This window comes from Miscanthus floridulus, chromosome 4, assembly GCF_019320115.1.
Source record: "Miscanthus floridulus cultivar M001 chromosome 4, ASM1932011v1, whole genome shotgun sequence".
NCBI lineage: Eukaryota > Viridiplantae > Streptophyta > Magnoliopsida > Poales > Poaceae > Miscanthus > Miscanthus floridulus.
In genome coordinates, this window is record NC_089583.1 from 20,305,115 (window position 1) to 20,330,801 (window position 25,687).

The following is a 25,687-nucleotide window of genomic DNA, read 5'->3' on the forward strand; positions in this document are numbered from 1 at the left end:
AAGCTACCTCGCAAAAAAGAGGAAATGACGAGACACCGAGCCGCCGGCTGGGGAGGAGAAAATGAGCACCGCCACTGCACACGCGCAGGTGCACCGAACCATCGTGCCGCCTCACCCGTGCTCCACTAAGCTCGATGGCTCTGCGCAAAATCGCATTACAAGATTGCCGACACAAGGGCTCGGCACACGCATCCATCCGATTACAAAAGGGGTAATAAGAAGAAACTTGGACTATGGTGGCGGCGGTGGCTCAGATCCAAGGTGTCAAATGTGAGGTCCAGCTCCTGCAGCCACCGGAGTAGCTCCAGCAACTTGGACTTCAACTGCAACAACATGAGAGCAGAGAAGATTCAGTGCGAGTTACCAGTATGGAACCGGCGGCGATAAAAACAGCGGTGACAGAATGTTGCAGAGGTGAGGAGGATGAGGGACCTTTTCTTGGTCGTTGAGGAGGACGGCCTTGATGCGCTCCATCTCGGCGAGGACAGGATCATCGCAGCGCGGCGCGCTGTCGTCGGTGATGGCCTCGGCATGGTCTGAGCTATAGAGGCTGGGCATGTTGGCGACGCCCTCGAGGTGGAGCTGCGCCGGCGTGGGCGCGGACGATGGCAGCGTCGTCCTCCTCGGGCGTGAAGGGCCGGTGCTCCGGTGAGGACGAGCGAGGTGGGCCAGGGACGAGGACGACGCGCACTCCAGTGAGGACGAGCAAGGCGCGCGGGCCAGGGACGGGGACGGCGGCGAAGATCGAAGCGGAGCATGGCGGCGATGGTGCGACCAGGCCTGGATCAATCGAGCAGCGGAGACAGAGAGGAAGAGAACTAGAGAATGGAGAAGGGCGTGGTTTATAAAGGGGGACCTTTAGTCCCGGGTGAAGCTAGGTCCCGGGACTAAAGGTTCTTTAGTCCCGGGTGATGGTTAGAACTGGGACTAAAGGTATGACCTCTACTCCCGGGTGGTATGACCTTTAGTCCCGGGTGTAGCCATGACCCGGGAGTAAAGGGGATTTTGGCGGGCCGCGAAAACGCTGCCCATCTTGTGTCCCGGGTGGTTGATCGACCCGGGAGTAAAGGTGGGCTGCAGTTTGGCTTCCCGCTAGTTTCAAGCTCCATTTGTTTTTTTATATATTTTTTTCTATAAAATGTTAAAGTCTTGTTAATTGCACAGTAAATTAAATACAAGGCATAAAATTGTTTTAAAAGAATATGTATTTACTTTTGCTTTATTGCACATAGGAAAATTGTGTGACCTAAAGTTTTTTGTTTTTTCTTATAAATATTGAAACATAATGTCATTAATAATTACTATTTCGTTAATGCAAATATGTAGTGTTTAATTTAAATCATTAAAATTTTTGTTTTTGATTGGAAATTTGTTTTCACATCATTTTAATGTAAATCTTTTCATTTTTTCATCACTCATTGTCCAAAAGCGACATGGAAATCCCACCATCAAACACAAATTTAATCTGAACATAGAAAAAAAGGAAACACCTAATAAACATCTCTGAATTCACAATTATTACATAATACCTCTAATACACACTATTAAACATCACTATATATATCAAGCGAGCACAGTAGTGAACTTCTTCTTAACGTATATCCCTTGGTTATGATCGCGCCGTAACCATGGAGTGTCCTCATCATTTAGCTGGATGCTTGGGTCTTTGTTCACTGTGAAGGGTGGAATTCGGTCATCCTTTTCATAATCTTCTGATATGTCTGACTTGTCTTCAATTCCGGCGATGTTTCTTTTCCCTGAAAGAACTATGTGGCGCTTTGGCTCATTGATTAGGTCATTGTTGTTTTTCCCTCTCTTCGATTTTGTAGACATGTCCTTGACATAGAACACCTGATTCACATCCTTGGCAAGGACGAACGGTTCGTCTTTGTACCCAATATTGTTGAGGTCCACGGTTGTCATTCCATACTGGTTGTCGACTGCTACCCCGCCTCTAGTCACCTTTACCCATTGGCACTTGAACAAAGGTACCTTAAAAGTAGGTGCATAGTTTAGTTCTCATATCTCCTCTATGCGGCCATAATATGTTTGCTTATTTCCATTAGGGTCGGTGGCATCTATGCGGACACCACTGTTTTGGTTGGTGCTCCTTTTATCTTGGGCTACTGTGTAAAATGTATTCCCATTTATCTCATACCCTTTGTATGTGAGGATATGCAACGATGTCTGCCTAGCCAACAAATACAGTTGCTCATCAATACTCTCATCACCCTGACATTCTTTTCGCAACCAGTCGCTGAAAGTTTCCATGTGCTGACGCGTAATCCAAGCTTCAGACTTCCCTAGAAACTTGAATCGGAGCAACTCTTTATGTGTCTCGATATACGGATCCACCAAGGAGGAGTTTTGTAGAACTGTGTAGTGTGTTTTATTAAAATAATTGTCCTGCGTACCAATATATGTTTTCTTCCCTAGTGTCCTCTTTCCACTTAGTCTCCCCTCGTGTCGCGATTTAGGAACACCAATCGGGTCAAGGTCGGGAATAAAGTCAACACAAAACTCAATGACCTCCTCTGTTCCATAGCCCTTGGCGATGCTTCCTTCTGGCCAAGCATGGTTGTGAACATATTTCTTTAGGACTCCCATGAACCTCTCAAAGGGGAATATGTTGTGCAGGAACATAGGATCGAGAATGCTAATCTCCTTGACCAGGTGAACTAGGAGGTGTGTCATGATATTAAAGAAGAAAGGAGGGAACACCAACTCAAAGCTGACAAGACATTGAACCACATCATTCTATAGTTTAGCTAGATCCATTGGATCGATTGCCTTCTGAGAAATTGCATTGAGGAATGCACATAGCTTCATGGTGGCTAGACGTACTTTTGGAGGTAGAATTCCTCTTAATGCAACTAGAAGCAATTGCGTAATGAGCATAGTCATGGGACTTTAAGTTTAGGAATTTGTTCTCTGGCACATTTATTATACCCTTTATATTCAAGGAGAATCCATATGGTACCTTGATGCTTGCTAGGCATTCAAACATGCTTTCCTTCTCTTCTTTGCTAAGAGTGTAGCTGGCAGGACTTAAGTAATGGCATCCATCATCTGTCTTCTCGGATGTAGGTTGTCTCGTTCTTTCAAACACCGCAGGTCCTGTCGTGCTTCAAGTGTGTCCTTAGGCTTCCCATACATGCCCATGAAGCCTAGCAGGTTCACACAAAGATTCTTCGTCAGGTGCATCACGTCGATCGCGCTATGAACCTCTAGGACTTGCCAATAGGGTAGCTCCCAAAATATGGACTTCTTCTTCCACATGGCTGCGTGACCGTCGGCATCGTTCAGAATAGGTTCACTGCCATGTGCCTTTCCAAATACTACTTTCACATCCTTGACCATATTGAGTACATCCTCACTAGTTCGATTGCCCGACTTGGTCTGGTGGTCTGTCTTACCTTTAAAATGCTTGCCTTTCTTTCTTAGGGGGTGATTCATAGGAAGAAATCGATGATGGCCAAGGTACACGACCTTTCGACATGTTTTCAAGAATATACCTTTAATGTCATCGAAATAGTGCGTGCATGCATTATATCCCTTGTTTGATTGTCCTAAAAGATTACTTAGAGCAGGCCAATCATTGATTGTTACGAACAACAATGCTCACAGGTCAAAGTGCTCCTATTTGTGCTCATCCCACACACGTACACCTGGTCTGTTCCACAAAAGTAGAAGTTCTTCAACTAGTGGCCTCAGGTACACATCGATGTCGTTGCCAGGTTGCCTTGGGCCTTGGATGAGCACTGGTATCATAATAAACTTACTCTTCATGCATAACCAGGGAGGAAGGTTGTAGATACATAGAGTAACAGGACAAGTGCTATGACTACTGCTCTGCTCCCCGAAAGGATTCATACCATCCGTACTTAAAGCAAACCTTAAGTTTCTTGCGTCATTTGCAAACTCCGAGAATTCTCTATCGATTGCTCTCCACTTGGACCCATCAGCAGGGTGTCTCAACATATTGTCTACCTTACGGTCTTCTTTGTGCCATCACAATAACTTTGCATGGTCTTTGTTTCTGAACAGACGTTTCAAGCGTGGTATTATAGGAGCATACCACAAAATCTTGGCAGGGATTTTCTTCGTGGGACGTTCGCCCTCAACATCACCAGGGTCATCTCGCCTGATCTTATACCACGATGCATGACATACCAGGCATGCATCTAACTTCTTGTACTCCTCGCCACGGTAGAGGATGTAGTCATTAGGACATGCATGTATCTTCTAGATTTCTAATCCCAAAGGGCAGACTACATGTTTTGCTTCGTACGTAGTGACGGGCAATTCGTTATCCTTCGGAAGCATCTTCTTTTGGATTTTCAGTAACTCCCCAAATCCCTTGTTAGATACACCATTCTTTGCCTTCCATTGCAGCAATTCCAGTGTGGTACCCAACTTTTTCTGCCCCGCATCACAAGTTGGGTATAGCAATTTCTTGTGATCCTCTAGCATGCGCTCGAACTTGATCTTTTCCTTTTCACTTTCGCATTCTTTTTGTGCGTCACGAATGGCCTGACCAAGATCATCAGCGGGCTCATCTTCTGCCACTACCTCTTCTTCAGCTTCCCCCATTGCAGTATCATTGAAGGCACTATATTCAGCAATAATGTCATCATCGTCCCATTGTTCTTCTTTACCTTCTTCCATTACAACCCCAGTTTCTCCGTGCTTTGTCCAACAAATATAGTTTGGCATGAAACCCGACTTCAACAAGTGTGAATGAAGACTCCTTGAGCTAGCATATTCCTTCAAATTCTTATATATGGCACATGGGCAGCACATGAAACCATCGCGTTTGTTTGCCTCGGCCACACGTAAGAAAGAATGCACGCCCTCAATGAACTCTTGGGAGCGGCGATCAGCATTGTACATCCAATGCCGGCTCATCTACATTACATGACATACATACCATATTAAAACCTAGAACATAATTAGTTAATTATACGACATGCATGCCACCACACATGGTATTAATTTATGAAAATCTTGCTACAATGTAGACAATCCCAATTACCACTAAAAAACTAAAGCTAAAATGCACTTCAGTAGCATAAGAATTTCGTGACCAATCCCAACTAAAACAGACAGATCATGAGTTTGTTCAACATCTATGGGCTTCTTCCGCAGCATCACTGCCTCATCAGCCGCCGTAGCCGCCTGTGCAAGAGAGTTTTGCACGTGTTCAACATACTCTTCCTCCCAGTACCAGCCTGAACATCCAGTGTCATCCCACTGAAATTAAAATAAAAAATTAGAACTTTAATCACAATCATCATGAAAATAAGTATAAATTAACCATAATCATCAAATGCGACAAAATAACTCACATTGCGATCCGAACACTTGTAGAAGATACGACCCTTGTTGGGACACCCCTTCCTAACCTGGTACTCCATCACAATCTTCTCCTCACATTTGCCGCATACAATGAGAGGGAGATCCGGCCTCAGTCGCTTTGGAACCCGATGAGAGGCCGAGGACCCGAAAGCAGTTGTCATCTACTCTCTATACTCATTTTTAATATAATATAAATTTCTTATTTTATAAACAAATAAAATTAAAAAACTCTAAAATTCTCTATATCTCTAAACCATGAAGTGTGCTATGCATGCTAGAAATAAAAGCTGAATACTAGTTTTGAATAACTACTTTAACCTTCCTTCATCCAAATATGCAAACTTTAAAGTGATTTTGAGCTTAAATGGCTTACAAATAAAAAAATCCACCATAAAAAACCACATATATCTAGTCCACAAAATAAGATATGCTACTGATGAAACATGAGAGTATAAAGTTGGTAACCTTTAGAATCGAAGAATTGGAGGAATCGAAGAAATCTTGTGATTTCTGGCGATGAGGAAGAAGAGAGGCCAGCGATGAAGCAAGAACACTGAGCTCGAAGTGGCTCAGGCTCAGGGAGAAAGAAGGGGTATATAGGAGGGGACCTTTAGTCCCGGTTGGAGACAGCAACCGGGACTAAAGGTACATTTCTAGTCCCGGACGGAGCCTCCAGTCGGGAGTAGACTTCTACACCCGGTTGGAGGGACCAACCGGGAGTAAAAGTTAACCTTTAGTCCCGGTTGGTAGCTCCAACCGGGACTAAATGTCCCCTGCAGCAAAAGCCTGCCACAGTAGCCATTGGGCAGGGACCTTTAGTCCCGGTTGGAGCTACAAACCGGGACTAAAGGTCTCTCTAGTCCCGGGCGCGAAAAATACCGGGACTAAAGCCAAATTTTAAAGTGGATCAAAAGTCGTTTCTCTAATAGTGCCCTCAAAAGTTCCAAACAATCTAATTAATTCCCCACAACAGCAACAAATTTCCTAGTCCTGTTCATGACAAAATTTGCTACAATAATCTAAATCCATTTTCTTTTATTTCTTCTCTATCCAATTTTAAATCTGTATTTGAAAATATCCCATAACACTCATATCCGTGAAGAATATAGCACTAGTTGAAACTATATAAAAGTCATTATCTATGATTTTATAATATTACTAATATATTCTTCCTCTATTCTGAATTGTAAGTCGTTCTGGCTTTTCTAGATATATAGCATTTTGCTATATATGCACCTAAATATATATTATATCTAGATATATAGGAAAGGTTATGTATCTAGAATAACTACAACGACATGCAATTTGAAATGGATGGAATACCATTTAAAATATTTAAAAGTAATGACTAATAATATTATTTGTAGCACCTGATTTTAAGAATAAAACCAGATACACACCATTTGTGAGCCTAGGAAGTAAAATCTCACATATAGCTACAAATAAAGATAATATCAATAGACAATGCTTAATACATAACATACTTAGCATAAAGGATATAACCTTAGACAACAAATAGCGGAAAAACAACTCCGATCTTTGGGTGAAGACTCCAATTCCACAGGGACAACTGACTGTTTGATCACAAGCCTAATTCCTCTGAACTCTAGCAATCTGGTACCCATCCGGGATTTTTCCAAAGATTTTTAAAAAATAAAGCAAGCGTAAGTACATGTCGTACTCAACAAATATAATATAGGGTTCATGAGACTTAAAAGGCTGACACTGGTTTAACTGTGATTAGCTTTTAATGAGTCATCTTTTAGCAATTGGGTGGCAACAAGTTTATTCACAATCCCATATAAACACATGATCAGGTAAACATGAATAATGAATAGCATAAACAATAATCATTAATGAGCATCTTCATCATCTATTCCGTAAGGGTCCAAGGCCGCTCATGATCATGAGCACGGCTGATATACCAGTTTTACACTCTGCAGAGGTTATACACTTTCACTGTGAGTCGTGATTTACCCTTTTGCCCGAGATAGCTAATCTCTTGACCCACTTCCAAGGAAGGTCGGTAGGGTTCACTATAAAGCCTTTTAAAGGTTTGTCTAATAAGTTAGGACCATTAGATTCACTCGGCAAACAAATGTAGAGCCCCCCTTCCCGATGGCACAATGACGCGCAGCCTATACACAAGGGGATAGAGGCCGCACTATACCCGATTCGTCAAGCCATTCTTACGCCAATAAAGGTAACCACTAACAAGCTAAAAAAGTTCTCATACTGAGCTAAAGCCAGTGCCATGTAGCCCTCACAGTTATACTGTAAGTTCCGGATGTTCGCTTACAGATAAGTCCTTAGGGAGAGGAATCTAGAGCACCTTTAAAACAGCCCAATGCTCTAGCCCCCTGATTCCATGTTGCTAAAAAGCATCTTTTAATATTTGTTGCATATACCATTAGTCAAGTTACAAGATCATGGTTGTAGTTGAGCACTAGCATCATACTACCCAATGCAATAACCCATTGGTATTAAGGAACAAGGTACAAAGTACTAGAAAATCTTTAGTGGTAGTCAAGGTAGACACATGCAGTATGAATTAAATGATTAAAAGTGAGTAGGTATCAAGGATGATCCCATGCTATACTTGCCTTAAAACTCTGATATTCTTCTAGTCTAAATCTTTAAAGATCTGCTTCTTGATTCATCACGTATACCTCACCGACTGGACAAGATCATTAAGCACCACACAAGCATCCGAACAAATATGCATAGCATTCAAACATAACTATATTAGAACAATACACCAATCAGTGAAAAAGAATTTGAAATCAAATCTACATGTCACTACGATCACGCAGACGCGAAAAGCACGCTAATCGGAGCTACGGTGAAAAAGATGCATCTACCGATAGATTTACTTCGATAAGAAACTATATGCTTTATTTATTTTAATTATAAAACATATATAAGATACTTTAGAAAAATATCTAAATTGAATTAAGTCCAATTATATTTGTATTAGAAAACCAACATAAGATTAATCTTATTTTATTTACAAAAAGACTACGGTGAAAATCCCTAATTGCTTTTAATTGAAAAACTAATATAGATTAATCAAATTACTATTTTAGTCAAAAGCTTTAAACATGTTAAACGATACCACTAATACGTAGATTACGTCATTACGAATCTATCGCAACTTGAACGGATCAAATCGGAGTTAAAACGGAGAAGATATGGCCTATTGAAGGTAGTGGCAATTTTGTAAATAGATAGAACTTGATTTTTGAATTAAAACAAATAAAATCTTATTCTTAAATCTGGCCGAGGACTACAGGCACTATTTAAAGAAAAGGTAGGGTTCCTTTTGAAAGAAACCAGGGACAGTGGGTTCAAATCTTAAAAAGTTTGGGGTCTCTTTTGTAAAAGAAACCAGCGAAGGGGTACCGGGCTATATTGGCCATTGGATCAGAATTGGATAGTAAAGATTAAACAGAGAAGGGGAGAGACGCTGCTGCCGGCCAAAACAGGGAAGGCGCGGTGGCGATTTGGCCGGCGAAGTCAATTTCTCGCCGGAGAAATTAGGGAAAAGGGGTTACAACCTCAATTAGGCTTGGGTTTTGTACTAGGAGCTAGAGGGAAACACGGTGGACTCAAAATGGCCATCTACGATGGCTAAGATCGAGCAAAGATGGCTAGCGGTGAGCAATGGCGATGGCGGAGCGACGGCGACGTGGGGAGACCAAAACAGAGCGAGATAGAGGGAGTTAAGGGGCTATGTGGGTTCGAGTAGTCCACTCGAAGCTCGGAAATACTCTTACCATGATAGAGGAAGGGCTAATTGGCTTCTTCTCGGTGAGCTCGGATGGTGGCGCTAGGGCACAGGTGGCGCTGCGGCTTGTTCTAGGGCTTGGTGGGAGACGGCACGGGCGTGGAGGCTCGCTATTTAAGGGTCGGGCAGCGTAGGGCGCAAGGCAAGGGAGGAGGCGGCGCGGACGCGGACTCACTGGCGGCGGTGTTTGGCTCGAGCACGAGCGGGAGATAGGAGACATGGCTGACAAGTGGGCTTAGTTCGTCAGCGACTCAGGAGGCGGGGTCGGGATGGCAGCAAGGGAGAGCGAGGGAGGTGCTCCACGCGGACGGCCTAGAAGGAAGCTGGGCCTCAGGGTGGAGCAGGCCGCACGGGGAAAAGGAGGAGCTGGGCCGACCAGCTAGGCTTCATGGAGAAGGGGAAAAAGAGAAGCGGGCCGCGTGGTGAGAGAGCAGGCCGGCTAGGCCACGGGCCAGATTGAGAGGAGAGAGGGTTTTCCATTTTCCAAATCCTTTTCTATTCTGTTTTCAAAACCAAATTCAATTATGACCCAAATCAAATTCAAATATAGTTTCAAATATACTTTTCAATATGAGAACTTTTGAGAGGTTCCCAAAACTGAACTTTTGCAAACTTTTGAAATCTCTTTTATTTTCCAATTCTCTTTTTCTTTCTTTTCTTTTACTTCAAAGCCATTTTTAATTTATTGCCAAAAGCAATTCAAACCATTTTGAATCTTGATTCAAACCACTCAAGCAATAAATCAAATGCGCCGGCATGTATGCGCAACCATGTTGCTACTCCTTATGATGGATTTTAATATAATGAAAAATAATCTTTTTCCTATATTTCATTAGCGCAAAAACAAGTATTAAAGTCAATTTAACTTTATTTTAGAAAAGACAAATTTTAGGGTGTTACATTATTTCTAATATCAATAAGGATATATAAACAAAGCTTTAATTGATTTTTATATAACTAATGAAATCAATTTAATATGGCTAATTATACTAATTTTAGTTAATATGACCTATGATATATAATCACTACTAGAGAACAGATTTTAGAACGATGTCCCAATTTGGCATTAGCCTCGGCATTTTTTGCCCCCGGGACTAAAGGACCCTTTAGTCCTGGTTGGTAATACGAACCGGGACTAAAGGTCCCTGCCCAACGGTCGTCCGCGGGGCAGGGGCCTTTAGTCCCGGCTGGTATTACCAACCGGGACTAAAGGTAAACCTTTAGTCCCGGCTGGTAATACCAGCCGGGACTAAAGCTTTTAGTCCCGGTTTGGGTGATGCCCCGGGAATAAAGATTAATCTTTAGTCCCGGTTTGGACCCCTAACCGGGACTAATAATCCCGGCCTATAATTCAGCTCATTTCTTCCTCCCCGAGCCCGAGCCATTCCATTCAAACTCACTGCCTCTGTTTTTCAGCTTGCTGTTGTTCTTGCTCTCTCCCCCTCCATTGGTGTTGCTCTTCGATTTTAGAGGTAACAAACTTAATCCTCTTATGTTTTATCAGTAGCTTATCTCATTTTGCGATGTAGATGCATGTGTAACTTTATATGTTGGACTTTATTATGATTTTATATGTAAACTTAGAAAATTGTAGAAAATCCGTACTAGTTGAACTTGCGGACCGTGTTCAAGTCGGCGAGCATGTTCTCTGCCGAGCGGTAACGGACGTCAAGGAGGAGCTTTGATTCTACGAGGGAGAGCGGCAACGGTCGTGGAAGACCGTGTTCCCTTTCTCGTAGAATCGGAGCTCTTCCTTGGCCTAGTACGGTGCCGTCCGGTGGAGAAATGCTCGCCGAGTTGATCACGTAAGCAAGGTCAACTAGTACGGATGGTTATTTATTGAAACATGTTTTTGAGCTATAATTTGATGGATATTTGATAACTTCAGACCTACAAATGTCATCTACAAATGTTACTATCCTCGGCAACCTAAACGTCCGCGAGCTCGCCGATATCGAGCAGGTCACTTAGAATTATTTTTTCCATGAAATGAACTACTTAGAAATCATGCCTTTTTTTAGAATTAAAATTTCCATGAAATGAAAAACTTAGTAAATAGTTAGAAAATTATAGAAAATCCGTACTAGTTGAACTTGCGGACCGTGTTCAGCTCGGCCAACATGTTCTCTGCCGAGCGGTAACGGACGTCAAGGAGGAACTTTGATGCTACGAGGGAGAGCTGCAACGGTCGTGGAAGACCATGTTCCCTTTCTCGTAGAATCGGAGCTCTTCCTTGGCCAAGTACGGTGCCGTCCTGTGGAGAAATGCGGGCCGAGATGATCACATAAGCAAGGTCAACTAGTACGGGTGGTTATTTATTGAAACATGTGAAATCCGTACTAGTTTTGTTTAAATATATCATTTTAGAAAATATGAAATTTACACTAGTTTACAAAAATAAGTATAGAAAGTAGATGACAACTGGTACCGGATCATCGGCCTCTTGTTCGGTTGCGAAACGACTGAGACCAGAACTCCCTCTCATTATCTGCGGCAAGTGTCTGCAGAAGATTGTGATGGAGTACCGAGTCAAGAGACAGGGACCCAACAAGGGCCGTGTTTTCTACAAGTGCCTGGATCGCGATGTGAGTTTCTTACGCATTTTATCTTTATGGCTAATTGACCTGCTTTTCTTGAATATTTTTGACTAAATATTTTTTGGCTTTAATTACAGTGGGAGGGCAATGGATGCGATGGTTGGTACTGGGAGGAAGATTATGCTACATACGTGCAGAATTTGGGTGCGCTTAAGGTAGCGGCTGCTGCTGATGAGGCAGTGAGACAGCAGGAGAAGCTTATTGATATTTAACAGAAGAATGATTTGTCTGTTTTAGTTGTATACAATCACGAAATAATTATGTTACTGAAGTGCATTGTAGTTTTAGTTTGTTTAGTGATAGTTGGGATTGCTTACGTTGTCGCCAGACTTAGTTAATTAATCAACCGTGTGTGTGTCATTTATGTTGTGTAATAAAATACTAAATTATGTTCAAGGTTTTCATAATTTGTCGTGTAATACAGATTATGTCACGCCATTGGATGTACAATGCCGATCGCCGCTCCCAAGACTTTATTGAGGGCTTGCACTATTTCTTAGGTGTGGCCGAGGCAAATAAGCGGGATGGTTTCATGTGCTGTCCATGTGCCCTATGTAAGAATTTAAAAGAATATTCAAGCTCAATGAGTCTTCATTCACATTTGCTTAAGTCAGGTTTCATGTCAAACTATATATGTTGGACTAAGCATGGAGAAAGCGGGATCATGATGGAAGAAGGTGAAGGAGAAGATTTAGACATTGATGACATTATTGCTCAGTATGGTGCCTTTGATGATACTACAATGGGGGGAGATGAAGAAGAGGTAGCGGTAGAAGATGATCTCGGTGATGCTCTTGGCGATGCCATTCGTGATGCACAACAAGAATGGGAAAGTGAAAAAGAGAAAGTTAAGTTCGAGCGCATGCTTGAGGATCATAGGAAGTTGCTATACCCGACGGCCGAAGAGGGGCAAAAAAAGCTGGGTACAACACTGGAATTGCTACAATGGAAGGCAAAGAATGGTATATCCAACAAGGCATTTGGGAATTTATTGAACCTCATAAAGAAGATGCTTCCGAAGCCAAATGAATTGCCCACCACTACGTACGAAGCAAAAAAGGTTGTCTGCCCATTGGGATTAAAAATCCAGAAGATACATGCATGTCCTAATGACTGCATCCTCTACCATGGCAATGAATACGAGAATTTGGATGAATGCCCGGTATGTAAAGCATCGCGGTATAAGATCAGGCGCGATGATCCTGGTGACGTCGAGGGTGAACAACGTCCTAGAAAGAAAATCCCTGCCAAGGTTATGTGGTATGCTCCTATAATACCACGCTTAAAACGTTTGTTCAGAAATAAAGACCATGCAAAGTTGTTGTGGTGGTATAAAGAAGACCGTAAGGTAGACAATATGCTGAGACACCCAGCTGATGGGTCCCAGTGGAGAGCGATAGACAGGGAATTTCCAGAGTTTGCAAATGAGGCTAGAAACTTAAGGTTCGCCTTAAGTACAGATGGTATGAATTCTTTTGGAGAGCAGAGCACTAGTCATAGCACTTGGCCAGTTACTCTATGTATCTACAACCTTCCTCCATGGTTATGTATGAAGTGGAAGTTCATTATGATGCCGATCCTCATCCAAGGTCCGAGGCAACCTAGCAACGATATTGATGTCTATCTGAAGCCATTAGTTGAAGAACTTCTAGTTTTATGGAACAAACCAGGTGTACGTGTCTGGGATGAGTACAAACAAGAACACTTTGACCTACGAGCAATGTTGTTCGTAACAATCAATGATTGGCCTGCTTTAAGTAATCTTTCAGGTCAGACAAACAAAGGATATAATGCATGCACACATTGTTTTGATGACCTTGACAGTATATATTTGAAAAGATGTCGAAAGGTCGTGTACCTTGGCCATCGTCGATTCCTTCCGTTGAATCACCAAGTAAGAAAGAAAGGGAAGCATTTTAAAGGTAAGCCAGACCATCGGAAGAAGCCTTATAACCGAACCGGGGAAGATGTACTCGCAATGGTCAAGGATGTGAAAGTAGTATTTGGAAAGGGACAAGGCAGTGAATCTGTTCCCAAAGATGCTAAGGGACACGCACCCATGTGGAAGAAGAAGTCCATCTTTTGGGAGCTACCCTATTGGCAAGTCCTAGAGGTCCGCCACGCAATCGACGTGATGCACCTAACAAAGAATCTTTGTGTGAACCTGTTAGGATTCATGGGTGTGTACGGGAAGCCAAAGGATTCACTTGAAGCACGCCAGGACTTGCAGGGCATGAAAGAACGAGACAATCTTCATCCAGAGAAGACAGATGATGGACATCATTACTTAAGTCCTGCTAGCTACACGCTTAGCAAAGAAGAGAGGGACAACATGTTCGAATGTCTAAGCAGCATCAAGGTCCCATCGGGATTCTCCTCCAATATAAAGGGTATAATAAATGTGCCAGATAAGAAATTCCTAAACTTAAAGTCCCATGACTGCCACGTGCTTATGACGCAATTGCTTCCAGTTGCTTTAAGAGGAATTCTACCTCCACATGTACGTCTAGCCACCGTGAAGCTATGTGCATTCCTCAATGCAATTTCTCAGAAGGCAATCAATCCAGTGGAACTAGCTACTCTACAGAATGATATGGTTCAATGTCTTGTCAGCTTTGAGTTGGTGTTCCCTCCATCCTTCTTTAATATCATGACACACATCCTAGTTCATTTGGTGAAGGAGATTAGTATTCTTGGACCTGTGTTCTTACATAACATGTTCCCCTTCGAGAGGTTTATGGGAGTCTTGAAGAAATATGTGAAAGTCCATTCTAAGCCTGAAGGAAGCATCGCCTAGGGCTATGGAACAGAGGAGGTCATTGAGTTCTATATTGACTTTATTCCTGACCTTGCCCCGATTGGTGTTCCCGAATCACGACACGAGGGGCGACTCAGTGGTAAAGGAACTTTAGGGAAGAAAACATATATCGGCATGGAAGACGATTATTTCAATAAAGCACACTACACAGTTCTTCAGAACTCGTCATTGGTGCATCCGTACATCGAGATACATAAGGAGTTCTTACGATCCAAATTTTCAGGGAAGACTGAAGCTTGGATTAGGCGTCAGCACATGGAAAGTTTCAGTGGTTGGTTGCGAAAAGAATGTCAAGGCGATGACAATATTGATGAGCAACTGTATTTGTTGGCTAGGCAGCCATCGTGGCATATCCTCACGTACCAAGGGTACAAGATAAATGGGAATACATTTTACACAGTTGCCCAAGATAAAAGGAGCACCAATTAAAATAGTGGTGTTCGCATAGATGGAACAGATCCAAATGGGAATATACAAACATATTATGGCCGTATAGAAGAGATATGGGAACTAGACTACGCACCTAATTTTAAAGTCCCTTTGTTCCGGTGCCAATGGGTGAAGCTGACCGGAGGAGGGGTAACAGTCGACAAAGAGTATGGAATGACAACAGTGGACCTCAACAATATTGGGTACAAAGAGGAACCATTCGTCCTTGCTGCCGATGTGACTCAGGTGTTCTATGTGAAAGACATGTCTACAAAATCAAAGAGAGGAAAAAACGAAGACATCAACTCAATGATCAATGAGCCAAAGCGCCACATAATTCTTTCTGGGAAAATAAATATAGTGAGAATTGAAGACAAGTCAGACATGTCAGAAGATTACGAAAAAAATATCCGAATTCCACCCTTCATAGTGAAGAAAGATCCAAACATCATGTTAAATGATGAAGACACTCCATGGTTATGATAAGATCATAACCAAGGGTCATACGTCAAGAAGAAATTCACTGTTGTGCCCGCATGATACAACGATGCATGTTTAATATATTATGTTTTAGAGACGGATATTATGTAATATGTTATGACTTTGACTCTAGTATTATGAACTCTAAATGACTTCAAATTGAAAAGTTTTGAATACCAAGTTTGTTAAACTCAAAAAGATCTACAATTGTTGTTTTGGTCAACTTTCCATTTGAGAAAGTTTGGACGGTTCAAATTTGTGATTTTTAAATTTCGACGCCTACAAACTAGTTTTCGGGACCCTAGATTGTCTCAAATTGAAAAGTTTTGAATACCGAGTTTGTTAAGCTCATCAATATATACAATCCTTATATAGGCCATTTTTTCATTTGAGAAAGCTTGAACAAAATGTAGTTCAAATTTCACAAGTGTGTGACATAGTTTTAGAAAGTATATATGAGATTCAAGAAGTTGTGACTAGTGTTTGATAAAAATTTCTCAAATGGGAAAATGCACTATGTAACAATTGTATATCTTTCTGAGATGATCAAACTTGGTATTCAGAGTTTTTTCATCTGAGGTCATTTAGTGTCTCATTTGAGCAAGTTTGACCAAGTCAAATTTGGTCAAATAAAAAAACAACACTTTGACTCTAGTATTATGAACTCTAAATGACTTCAAATTGAAAAGTTTTGAATACCAAGTTTGTTAAACTCAAAAAGATCTACAATTGTTGTTTTGGTCAACTTTCCATTTGAGAAAGTTTGGATGGTTCAAATTTGTGATTTTTAAATTTCGACGCCTACAAACTAGTTTTCGGGACCCTAGATTGTCTCAAATTGAAAAGTTTTGAATACCGAGTTTGTTAAGCTCATCAATATATACAATCCTTATATAGGCCATTTTTCATTTGAGAAAGCTTGAACAAAATGTAGTTCAAATTTCACAAGTGTGTGACATAGTTTTAGAAAGTATATATATGAGATTCAAGAAGTTGTGACTAGTGTTTGATAAAAATTTCTCCAATGGGAAAATGAGCTATGTAACAATTGTAGATCTTTCTGAGATGATCAAACTTGGTATTCAGAGTTTTTTCATCTGAGGTCATTTAGTGTCTCATTTGAGCAAGTTTGACCAAGTCAAATTTGGTCAAATAAAAAACAACACTTTGACTCTAGTATTATGAACTCTAAATGACTTCAAATTGAAAAGTTTTGAATACCAAGTTTGTTAAACTCAAAAAGATCTACAATTGTTGTTTTGGTCAACTTTCCATTTGAGAAAGTTTGGACGGTTCAAATTTGTGATTTTTAAATTTCAACGCATACAAACTAGTTTTCGGGACCCTAGATTGTCTCAAATTGAAAAGTTTTGAATACCGAGTTTGTTAAGCTCATCAATATATACAATCCTTATATAGGATATTTTTTCATTTGAGAAATCTGTAGAACAAAAAATACTACATTTTCTCTATTTTTATAGGTTCAACAAAAAATTCCTGTCAATTTTGGTCAAAAACCGAGAAAAAATTGAAACATTGACGTTACAATAATGTGATAATAAATTTCCTATCGAATAATATTAGTTTTATTAATTTTAAGTTAGAAATATATTTTTGCATTAACAAAATACTTAGTATTAGTAACATTTATATTCTATATTCATAAAAAAAATTAAAAACTTTAGGTTACAAAATTTTCCTATTTACAATAAATAATTAGTTAATCAATAGTATTTTTTAAAATAAATATTGCAAAGTATTGAAGTTGCTATGGAATTAATTGATTAACCTAGTATTAAACAAAAACAAAATCCCAGACCTTTCCAATTACGCTGGCGGGTTGGCAAATTTTTCAGGGCTTCAGTCCCGGCCCAGACCAAGAATCGGGACTAAAGGGTGGGCGGCAATTTAGGTGCCCGCCAAAAAATACCTTTAGTCCCAGCTGGCAACACGAGCCGGGACTAAAGGACATTTAGTCCCGGCTGGTAAGACCAACCGGGACTAAAGGGTTGGACCTTTAGTCCCGGTTGGTATTACCAGCCGGGACTAAATGCCCTTTAGTCCCGGCTCGTGTTTCCAGCCGGGACTAAAGGGTCGCAGGCTATATATATCGAACGTCTGTTCTGTTCATCTTCGATCTCGCCTCCGTCGCTCAGCCGCCCGCCTGGCCGCGCCATCCGCCGTCGTCGAGCTTGTCTCTGCCGCGCCGCCGTCGTCGTCTACCCCCGCCCGGCCGCGCCATTCTCCAGGCCTACATCACCGCATCCCGTCTCCGCCGCCGCACCCGACCCCACCTTCCGTCGCCGACGCTTCCCGCGCGCCCACGCCGTACGGCCTCCGTCGATCGAACTCGATATGATCTGCGCTGCTCTCGATCGGCTTTTTTTTTAGATTTTTTTTTACAAAGTCTCGGCTGTATGTTAGATTAAAATAAGTACATGTAGTTTATTGTTAGTTTTTTAGTTATTTTTAGATAGTTTTTGATATATTAGATTTAAATGTATTAAAATTTAATTAGTATTTTATTTAGATAGTTTTTTTAGATAGTTTTTTATTATAGTTTTTGATATATGTTAGATTAAAATGTATTATCTTACTAGTTTATCTAATTTCATGTTAGATTTATTTAATTGGATTTAGTAATTATATATTCTATCTCTTTATATATATTATATCTAGAGATAGATTCTATATGTATACATATGTACTTAATTATTTCTATATGTATATATACATGTACTTATTTTCATGTGTTGAGAGAGAGAAAATTGTATCTAGAGAGACATTCTATGTGTATCACATGCATATCTAGAGATATAGATCGACATATGCACTTATTTCTATGTGTTGAGAGAGAGAGAAAATATATTGTATCATTCTATGTGTATATATATACATGTACTTATTTCCATGTTGATGAAATATTATGTGTTATTATATTTAATTGGATTTAGTAATTCTATATGTGTTATCACATGTACTTATATTATGTACCATAGTAATTCTATCTATGTGTTATCTTGAAGATACAAATGGCTGCTCCGAATGATAACTTGAGTGATGACATAATGGCGGATATTATCAACGCCGGCACCAATGTGGATGTAGATGACACGAGTTAGTACTTTGCTGATTATGAGGATATCCTGAATATGCCGATGGTTGAAGATCAACAAATTATCGCGCAAGAAAATACTGGCGAGGTATATTCGATTATCTATCATCTCTTATAGATGCATGCGTACGTATATTTGTTGTTAATCGTTGTGTTTGTACTCATGTAGCCGGTCTCTGGATCTACATCAACCACCAACAAAAGTAGGAAAGTCCGAGGGCCAAAAAAGCTATTAAAGGGCCGTTTCATAATATCAGAATTCGACACCGACACCGGCAAACCATTGGGACCACATGCTCAGACATATGTCAATCAATGTGGGTTCGTTGTAAGGGATAGGATCCCAGTTAGTGCTCGTGAATGGAAGCAGAAGATATCTGCTCCTAATGTTAGTTTTGTATCTGATCGTGACAAGAACCTAGCTTGGAGTGATATCACTCAACATTTCACATTACAAGCAGATGATGCTTTGAAGGAGCTAGTGAGGGATTGGACAATGAAGAAGATGGCAACATTGTTCTAGAGTTGGAAGAAGACATTGTATAAAAAGTTTATCTTGAAGAATGCTACGCTGAATTTCAATGCTAAGGCGTTTGTCAAGTTGGAGTCCCATTGGGATGCCTTCGTAGAATACAAGACATCCCAAGACAGTGAGGAACGTGTGATGAGGAATCGGCAGAATGCCCGACAGAAGCAATACCATCATCGCATGGGATCAGGTGGTTATAAGAGTGCTATTCCCAAGTGGCAGAACCTAGAAGCAGAGATTACTGCTAAGGGAATCATACCTGAAACAATAGAGAAGAACTGGCCTCAACGCGTGAAGAATTGGTTCTACGCTCATGGGGGAAGCCTAGACCCAGACACTGGCAAGCTAATTTTCGGCCAAAAAATTGAGAGAGCAACACAGAGACTAGCTCGTGCTAGGGAAGAAGCTGATAGTGGTGTTTTCAAGCCCAACAGAGAGAAGGATGAATTGACATATGTACTAGAGAATCCCGAACACAGTGGTCGAACAAGAGGCTATGGGGCGGTTCCGTGGCTACACGCATTCTCAGCAGACAAGGATACCTACAGAAGCCGCCAAAGAAAGAAGGATGAGGAGGCAGAACGAATCCGTGCATTGGAGCAATTTGTTGATGAGTCACGACAAGCATTGCTTGAATCACGTGAACGAGAAAAATCTCTTGAGGCAAGAATGCAGGAGGAGATCAAGAGGCAAGTGCAGCTAGCAATGAGTCAAATGCAATCGCAATCAACGCCGGGAGTCACCATTAGCCCCGTTGGTCAGATGAAAAGTAGTTGTGCTTCTACGGAGCTGCCAGTTATTCAAGACGACGCTGGGTTGCGCTTCCCTGTTGATGACATTACTGAGCCTCTAACAACATGTGAGCTGCACATTCTAGATGGTAATAATGCATCAATCATGGTGGCTGTCGGGGTTGTATCTCCAATAGACCGAACGAAGACACCAAGAATCCATGGGTCAGTTATTCAACCTGGATATGCTAGCGTCTCGGTCGATAGAGTGCTCAAAGGTTACAGCAATGTTCCTCTTGACATTGAAGGCGGTGATGGGGAGAAGACACTAGGGGAAGTAGAAAAGACATTTATTCAATGGCGCAAATGCTTCATCATCATTCCTGGGGTGCCACCGCTTCCCCTACCTCACCCTAGGTACGAATGAAAGTAAATGAAATATTATTTTCCATTAATTTTCTATTGGCTTAAAAAATAATTGACACACAACTTGTTTTTGTAGCAGGGTCTCCCCCCAGCCTAGCCTAATCATTCATTCCCCATCTCATCACAGCGTCGCGGGGGGCGAGACGACTTCATCCCCACGGCGATCGTCAACTCCTACACCGGCCCCATCGCCTCCACGACGATCTCCAACTCCTACACCGGCCCCACCGCCTCCACAACGATCTCCAACGCCTCCACGCCGGTCTCCACCAACACCGGCCACATCGCCTCCACGCCGGTCTCCAACACCGCCCCCACCCCCTCCACAGCGACGCACTACAAAGACGTCTAAGGTCCCGGCGGCAAAGAAGACCCCGAGAAAAAGAGTTATTTCTCAAGAAATACTTTCTGAAAAAACTAATGAGCAAATAGCAGCTGAAGAAGACAAAAAAGTGAAAGATTTTTTTATAGATACCAAAAAGAAGAGTCAAGCGAAGCTTAAGGAGAAGCCGTACTTTTACCTACCATGAGAGGAGCTGAGGCAGAAGGTCGATGCTCACAAGAAAAAGATGATTGAACTTCGTAAGCCTTCGCCACTATCAGACTATGACCGCTCCCTCGTGAAGTCACATGATGCAGATAAGAAAAGGAAAAGAGCATCAGGGAAGGATGTCCCACAGCTCGGACAACAGAAGCAACCAATGCAAAATCTTGTTGTTGCTAATCAATATGGTTCCAACATAGAAGTCTATCGACCAGACAACTCTGGAGAAGTGTCGGTTCAAGCCCTTAATGCTTTTTTTCAAGATACTGGTTTAACCTTGGATCAATTGACGGGCAAAGCTCCAATCTAGAACCTGGAAGTTGATACCTGGAAGACTTATAAATATGGCAAAAGTCTGTACAACCCTGCGGCTCTGAATGAATTGGGTACGCAAATGTACTTGCTCAACAAGTGGTACATGCAGGCGTGTGGCAGGGGTGAGCAGTGGATCTTTGTCAGATTTAGAGACCATCATTACTTCCGTGGCGATGACATCTTACATATTAGTTTCGAAGAATTGCATCAACTATACCACATGGACGCTCTGGACAAATCAATCATTAGCTCCTTTTGTTTGTAAGTGATTCTTACTTTTATTTAATAAACTCACTTCCATGCGTACGTGTATATAATTATCCTCACATGTAACTTATATTTATATACAGATTCCAGATGTCAGAGCTCCAAAGAATACAAGACACCAGTGTTGGCTTCATTGATCCTTATATCGTATTCAAAACCGGTATTATTGTCAAGGAGCGATGGGTATCTGAAGCACAGGAGAATATCATGATGTTCTTCGTGAAGCAGCACGACAAGACAACAATACTTTTCCCGTACAACTTTGAGTAAGTGTTAATAATAATGTAGTCTACACATTTTATGTAATATCAATACAACTTATATGCATGTACGTGTGTGTATAAACCAATGCAGTTTTCACTGGATACTCATTGTCATTGAGTTAAACTCAAGTCGGTTACTAATCTTTGACTCGTTGAGAAAAGAACGGGCACTATACCAAGATATGATAGACATTATCCAGGGGTAATTTCGATCTCTCGCGCACAACTATTATTGAATAGACTTTGCCATAATTTATATATTAACGATCGTACATTATTGGTCGCACAGGGTTTGGAAAGAGTTTATTCGACAACATCGTAAGGATTGCAAGGCACCACTTAATGTAGTTGAAATACCAGTAAGTTGTACTATATACACTTCCCCACGTGTTTAATTACTATATCGTACTTCAATTTACGTGTGAGATGATGAGAATAATCTTCTTCTCGTACAGTGGTGTTTGCGGCAGGAACCAGGTAATAACTTGTGTGGATACTACGTTTGTGAATTTATCACTGCGCACATAAGAAGAACTCCTAAAGATGTCCTCAGAGTACGTATATATCAATTTTTATTTATTTTTAAATGAATATATATACATATATGTGTATTAATACTTTTCCTTTTATTTCAAATGCAAGACTGAATGGTTGAAACGAAGGGTCATGCAAAAAGACCATCTGAAAGCAGTTCAAGAGTCAATAGCAGGATATCTTCTAGAAAAAGTGCTAAATCCCAACGGCGAGTTCTACTTTGATCTTAAGGAATAAATGATGTAAATTAAATGTTTATTGATATCGTTATTTTCGAGAACAAGATTATGAAAGTGTTGTATATACATATATATCTATCTATAATATATATAGTTTCATACTTTATTCGAATATAATAATGCTCAAGATGAGAATTAGATGTAATTATACGCATGCGTGTATTTATATTAGCAGCGTAGAATACGTACATAAAAACATATTATATATTAAACAAATACGTGTAACTGAACTGAAAACAAATTAAACAAAAAAAAAGAAAAAGAAAAGGAACCTTTAGTCCCGGTTGGAGTTACTAACCGGGACTAAAGGGTGAACCGTTAGTCACGGTTGGTGTTACCAACCGGGACTAAAGGATGCGCCAGGTTCGCTCGGCTGGAGGGCCTTTAGTCCCGGTTGGTGTTACCAATCGGGACTAAAGGTCCCTCTTTAGTCCCGGCTCGATGACCCGGGACTGAAGGTTCCACCTTTAGTCCCGGGATCGTTGTCCCGGCGCGGTAACCAGGACTAAAGGCTGTTACCGCCCGGGACAACAAGTCCATTCTGTAGTAGTGAATGTTGTTTTAAATAATTTGCATTCCACTAAAATAATGTTGAAACTATTTAAAGTTTTCTATGAGTAATTAGTAGACTGTTGTTTATTTTAAATACTAATGATGCACACATAATTCAAGTGATTATTGATTTATATTCTATATAATTAATATGATTATTGATTTATAACTAATATAGTTACTATGATTATTGATTAACAATTAATATTTTAATCAGTATGACTTATTGTGTTTTATCTATCTGTATAGAATTAAGTATTTTTATTATATTTCGATATCTCGTCACATGATTTTGTTTCTCTCAAATTATGGGAATGATGTCTACATATAAAAAAGTTAAATATATATCCGAATGCAAATCTATATCCAAACTATCAATTTTATATTAAAGTCCGAGAATATTCAGATACGTAATCATATCCGATAAAAAAATATGATAAATAATGATATTCATGTCAGGATCTTTCTTTCACACTGAAAGAAGTCAACTGAATCCACAAGCATGGCAACATTTCTATGGGTCTGTCAAACATTTGGTTCTCACATTGGCCAATTGTTATTCGGTCACTCTCCTGGCTTCAAATTCTCAAGTCATCTAGCATTACTCATTTTTTTACTACATCATACATAGTGTTGCTTAAATGGTTTTTTTTTAAAAGTCAAAACCACAGATTGAAGTACAAATAGCAATATAGAACCCCACCAGTTCTTTGTCAATGTATCCAGACAAAGATATCTGCATCAACTGGATATATTAAAAGAGCAGGCAATTGCAATACTCACCTCATTAAATGGATCATTTGCTAAGCTCAATAGGCTTTCCATGTACAAACCAATTGCAGCACAGGACCCTGTCTCTGCCACATCTGCATAAGTTTTGGTCCTTGGATTATAAATCCTCAGTAATCCTCTAGATCCAATATAAATAACTATCCTCCCATTCTTCAGTATCGCCAAAGGATGTGTAAAGTATGCATTATGGACACCCAATCTGATTTCTACAGTATGTTGTCTGACCCACAAGCCCTTTTCAAAGTCCATCAGAAACCACAGGTCCATTGAAACATATGGCCTACAATGGACCAGAACTAAGAATCCATTAAGGGCAGCCAGAGAAAGATTGTTGCCATATGTAATTTTAGCAAGGATGGATACAGGTCCTCGAAACTGCCCTCCACTCTTCTGTCAGAATGTCAAAGGATGCAATGCCTTTTGGTCGAACATCTTGGGTGCTCACATACTCGTCCAAGAGAAAATACACAACTCCATCAGTAGCCACTGTGCTCAGAGGGCTCATATGAACACGATCCTGAGCGGCCTTCTTCCTCTCCACCGAGCAACCCTGCTGCCACCGTGTGTGAAGACCTCACATAGCTGTTCACTGGGGATTTTGTCAAAGGCATTATCAATCACACGAAGCAGCTTGAACTCCCCCGTCGAGGCAACATGCCCGAATGCAACAGAAACCTTATAGTTCGAGTTCGAGAAGTCGAGCTTCCACGGCGTGTGTTCTGGGGACAATCCTCTAGGCACTGGAAATCTCTCTCCGGTGACTAGGTTGAGCAACTGGCAGCGCTTGGGGGTCCCTTTTGCAACGCAGGCGACGTTGCACTGGGTGGATATCAGCCACTCGTCTTTTTTGGAGCGGATCTGCTTGATGACCCTGCCAGAGAGGTCTATGATGTGGCAAAGGATGCCATCATCACGATATGATTTGCCGTGGCCTGCGACGAAGAGCGGCCGTCGGTGACGAGTGGCATGAGGGGAGATGAACTGCGGGTCAGAGAGGAGGGATCCCCACGGCTGACAGACGACACGGAGGTGGTAGAGCTCCTCGGCCAGAAGGCGGATCAGGATCTCATAGATCGCGTCGATAGGTAGCACGTACGTCGATCCCTGTTTCTGCTTCTGTCTCGGAGCGCAGAGTCGACGACGCCATAGCCGATGCTAGTAACGGCCGACCGGCAATGCAACCGCTGGAGAAAAACAAAATTTTGCACTTGTGATTGCACGGATCCAACCAAATAACAAGAAGCGAGCGTGGGTAACTTATGAAGCAAGCGCGGGTAACTTTTTGGTGACTCCGCTGTGGAAAAAAAGAAGATCAATCTACAATCAACATGCTTGAAGAAAACAACAAGATGGAGAGTGAACCCAGGGATCCGTTCAATCATGCTAACATCATCCCACCTACAACGATTGATGAACTCCCAGAGGAACTCCTCAAGCTAGTGGAGGAGAAGAATGTTGTTAACCTACAAGCCGCTCTAGCAAACTGCTCGATGGATGATCGACAAGTAGGTAATGTGGCCAAGCAATTCAAAGTAGTCAACCTAGTTGGTCCTTCAACCACTTATCAGTGATCCATCTTCTCTAATTACCTTTGAACAAGTGCATGAATCAATAACACAACATGAATAAAAATTGATAGATAGGTTGTTTACCATGAAACATAATGCTGATCTTAAGAACCTTATCGGTCATACGCTTGTTTTACCTAGTGGCCCTATACCGGTGTCATATGCTCCTAAGATCATAGATTTTTCGTATGGCATGCCGATAAACTACCCCAAGGTCAAGTAGGTAATTCTGCAGGTGTTGTGGGTGTAAGGAAAATGGCACCCATCATGGGCCATTACGTGATTTTGGTGTTTGATGAACAATATGACCATTTGAACTAACAATGTTTGCTAGTATACAAGG

The 25,687-nt window shown here is 41.2% G+C and overlaps 1 pseudogene; it reads right to left on the reverse strand.

Moving 5' to 3' along the window:
* Positions 1 to 200: 200 nt before the first annotated feature.
* On the reverse strand, positions 201 to 24,923 carry LOC136548199 (F-box/kelch-repeat protein At3g06240-like; annotated as a pseudogene).
* Positions 24,924 to 25,687: the final 764 nt, after the last annotated feature.